Below are 4,608 nucleotides of genomic sequence, written 5' to 3'. Positions count from 1 at the left end.
AGAGAAATGGTTCCAACATTTCACCACATATATTTCTTATGCAGTCTAAGCTGGGAATGCCATTTAAATGGGTCACTGCAAAATGCAGCAATTTAATTTTTCTCCAATCAAAATAAGCCAGTATGATCTCACTTCTATTAACTTTTGAAGGTTTACAGCAGTTAAAGTATTTTTACTTCTATATATGAAGGTTAAAAAATTATTTTTTTTTCATAAAGTACAAGAGCAACCAATTTCACCATCAAGTAAAAGTAAAAACTGGGATTCTTTTTTAAATTAGTCCAAAGTGGCATTTAGGAACTTAGTTGTAGGCTGCTGCGCTGACGCCATGACAAACCAAAGTGTAGCACTGGGTCTGGTTCTGTTTCGGTTGTCTTTTCAATAACCAGTGCTCATGGATAAAGTTCTGGAAATGTTCCAGTTGTAAGGCAGGGATCTGTTTGGATTCCACCATGGGTATGTTCCTTGGGTTGGATGCTGGAGGGTGACGCACATTTTGCCGGACCCATGTCAACTACCTAGTAATCATCAAGGTCAAAAAATTCATTGTCTCCTCCTTGGTATTCCATTCCCTGGAAGTCTACTCGGTACCGCAGGATACCTCCAGATCCTTTCACAAACCAAGACCCTTCTTGCGTTTTATCTGTGACAATTTCCGATGTAGCTGCAAATTTTTTATAGTTGTTAGCAAACCATTCCAACAGGGCCGTGCTCTCGATAAGTTCATGTTCCTGTCCAGTCTCTTTGTCTGTGAAATGAGATTTATCCTTTTCTTGGTCTGGAGTTAGAGAATTTTCTCTTCTGTGCCTTGGCAGTGAAGAACAAATGTCATTATATCCAGATTTTCATAGACCTATTAGAATTTCTACAGCTCCCATTTCCAAAGCCTTTAGTGTATCTTCAATGCCAAAACAGTACTTGGGCGTGTCCTGGGTGATTTCTTCAAAGTATCATTCTATTGATTTCTTCTCTTGAATGAATTTCACTTTGGAGAGGACTTCAGTAGATAACTCAGTAGCTTGGTTGAATCCATTTTCACCACCATAGGATATAACAACTAATTTTAAAACTTTCTGTTGTAACCTCTGATCAAACATATCAGATTGACTTAGTTCAAAGTCAGCGGATCCAGCTAAAACTAGACCAGCCACATTCACTTTGTCCCCAGAAATAAACAGCTGCACAGCAGTCTCCACTACTTTCTGAACATGGTTATGTCGCTTTTCCATTTTTAAACGGGCAAAATGCAAGGCTAACTGACCTCCTCTACTGTGTTTCTTTGGGAGATCCACAGTGAATTTGTGCAGGACTTCTCTTAGTGTTTCCTTGGAGTGTGCCAAAAAGTGCACAACTTCCATCTATTACAACGAATCCAAACTTGCTATCGTCTGAAAGTAGTGCTGTAAGAGCCCCAGTATGGAATTTGTGGTCACACAAATACAATGACGTATTAATTGTTTGAAAAATTCAAAGTCAGTGTTGACTTCCTTTTTTTCCCTTTCCTTCTTCCATTACAGTTGTTCCACAGTAAACAACCAGACCATCTGGAGGTACTTTGTTATACAGTTTGAGCCTTTGTTGTATAGATGTAATGGCTCCCAGGACTCAATGGCGGTTTATTCCTGCCTTAATGTTAGATGCAGTTCCAAACTCATCTGCTGACATTTTTGCCACTGGTGAAATCTGGTCTTTGGGAGGAATGATCAATGATATCACGCTGGTGCCGTTGCTGCAGGCCGCCTCCAAGCTTTTTTTTTTTTTTTTTTTTTTTCTTGAGACGGTTGTGTTGCCCAGGCTGGAGTGCAGTGGCATGATCTCGCCACATCTGCCTCCCGGGTTCACGAGATTCTTCTGCCTCAGCCTCCGGAGTAGCTGAGGCTACAGGCGCGTGCCACCACACCCAGCTAATTTTTGTATTTTTAGTAGAGATGGGGTTTCACCATATTGGCCAGATGGGTCTTGAACTCCTGACCTCAGGTGATCCGCAGGCCTCAGCCCCTGAAAGTGCTGGGATTGCAGGCGTGAGCCACCATGCCCAGCCCGCCTCTGAGCTCTTAATGAGCTTCTTGATCTTCCAGATCTCCACCTTCCTGTCCACAGCACCGGGGTCGTCCACCATTTTCTCACCTCCTCCTCCCTAAGGGCCCAGTCCTGGGCAGCAGCGGCTGGTAGGACACCGGCTCCCTCTCACCAGACAGCTGCATATGTTGAGGTGCGCTCACATGGGGCCCGTGATATCACTTCTTCCGCCAGGGGAGGAGCGCAAGGCTGCGGGGTGAGTTTAACATAATTTAGGACATTTGGTTTGTTTCGACTTCGGGGCAATTATTAGTAAAGCCAGTATAAACATGCAAATACAGGTTTTTGTGTTGACCATAAATTTTTGTTTGTTTTCCATAAATACCTAGGAATGAGATTGCTGAGTCATATGGTAAGTGTAGGTTAAGCTTTTCAGAAGCTGCTGAACTTGCCAAATTGCACTATTTTGCATTCCCACAGGCAGTTATAGGTTGATCCACGTCCTAGCAACCACTGGGATGGCCAGTATTTTTTATTTTAGCCATTTTAATTAGGTGTGTAGATCTCATTGTAATTTTTAATTTACATTTCCCTAATGGATAATGATGTTAAAAGCATCTTTAATGTGCTTTGCCACTTGAATATTTTCTTTGTTAAAGTGTTCAGATCTTTTGTTCAGTTTCTTCATCGGATTGTTTCTTGTTGTTGAGTCATGAGAGTTAAGCATATTCTGCTTGTGGGTCCTTTGCACATACTTTCTCCCAGTCTGTGGCCTGTCTCTTCATTCCCTTAACAAGGCTCTTAGTACAGTTTTTAATTTTGATCAAGTCCAAGATGTTATTTTTTTCTTTTATGGATTGTACTTTGGATTTTATATCTAAGAATCTTCACCCAACTCAAGGTTGCAAAGATTTTTTTCCGTTGCTTCTCCTAGAAGTTTCATAGTTTTTACATTTAGGTCTATGATCTTTTTGATTTTGGAGACAGGGTCTTGTTCCGTCACCCAGGCTGGAGTGTAGTGGCACAATCACAGCTTGCTGCAGCCTCAACCTGGCAAGCTCAAATGATCCTTCCACGTCATCCTCCTCGATAGCTGGTACCACAGGAGCACACCACCACACCTGGCTCATTTTTTGATTTTCTATAGAGGTGAGATTTCGCTATGTTCCCCAGGCAGGTCTTGAATCCTGGGCTCAAGCAATATGATCAATTTTGGATCCTATACATTTTTATAGGATACAAGCCGAACTTCTCTCTCTTCTATTTTTATTTTAAAATTTTTTTGTAGAGACTGGTCTTGCTGTGTTGCCCAGGCTTGTCTCAAACTCCTGACCTCAAGCTGTCTTCTCACCTTGGCTCCAAAGTGTGGGGATTACAGCCATGAGCTACTGCCGCAGCCTCTCTTTTATTTTTTCTGATATTGACATCCAGTTGTTTCAGCACCATTTGTTGAAAAAGACCGTTCTTTGTTGAAAATCAATTGATCATACATATGTATGGATCTATTTTGGGAGTGTGCATTTTCTTCCATTAATCTGTGTCTGTCCTTATGCCAGTACCACACTGTCTTAATTACTTTAGACTCCTAGTAAGTCTTGAAACCAGATACATACTTTGTTTCTTCTTAAGATTTTATTTTTTTCTAAGAGATTAATTTTTCCCTTTTTTTGTTGGTTTGTAATAAGTACCTATATTGAAGTGGACTAAAAAAAAAGTCCAGTTTTTATTTCTAGTCCATTTTTCAGAATCGCATTCTCATCTTCCTAGTGTTTCATCTTCTCATATCACTCTTCTGACTGGAAAACCCTTAGCGGCTTTTGAAAGAAAATCTTGAGCATGTTTTTTTGAAGACTTTTTCAGGCCAGGCACAGTGGTTTCGCACCCGTAATCTCAGCACTTTGGGAGGACAGAATGGGTGGACTGTTTGAGCCCAGGTGTTCAAGACCAGCATGGCAGCATGGTGAGACCCTGTCTCTACAAAAAAAAAACTCACTGGGCCTGGTAGGGACACCCCTGTAGTCCCAGCTACTTGGGAGGCTAAGACAAGAAGATCCCTTCAGCCCAGAAGTTGGAGGCTGCAGTGAGCTCTGATTGTACTACTGCACTCCAGCCTGGGCAACCGAGGGAGACCCTGTCTCCAAACAAAAGACATTTCTAAGGTGGAGAAGGGTAATAAATATTTGATTTTCACAATTAGTAGTACCTTTCTCCCTGTTGAGACTACAGGTTCCTTTTAGGTTTCAATCAGGTATTTTATACTGACTCTTCCACAATTACACGTGGAGTAGGACTTAAGTTGGTGTTTGTGGATTCAAGGTGTTGATCATAGTTTGGGAAAAGCTTGATTGACTATGGGATTGTGGTACAGAATTGAATAACTGTTTACTGAGTATGTATGTGATGGGTACCAGGTACTGTGCTTTGTATCTGTGGTTCCATTTAATCATGATGATACAGAGGGATTTTGAGGCCCAGAGCGCTTAACTTCAAGACACAGTTAGGATTCACACCACAATCTTGAGTTTAAATCCTAAACCTTTACCCACTGTCTTCTTTCTTTTCTTTTCCCCTCCCTCCCTCCCTCCCTCC

The 4,608-nt window shown here is 41.6% G+C and overlaps 1 pseudogene; it reads right to left on the bottom strand.

Moving 5' to 3' along the window:
* Positions 1-518: 518 nt before the first annotated feature.
* LOC105511345 lies at positions 519-2,119 on the bottom strand (annotated as a pseudogene).
* Between the last annotated feature and the right edge of the window lie 2,489 nt (positions 2,120-4,608).

The sequence above is a fragment of the Colobus angolensis genome, unplaced genomic scaffold (assembly GCF_000951035.1).
Source record: "Colobus angolensis palliatus isolate OR3802 unplaced genomic scaffold, Cang.pa_1.0 Scaffold2, whole genome shotgun sequence".
Classification (NCBI taxonomy): Eukaryota; Metazoa; Chordata; class Mammalia; order Primates; family Cercopithecidae; genus Colobus; species Colobus angolensis.
This window is presented reverse-complemented; position numbering and strand designations above follow the sequence as displayed.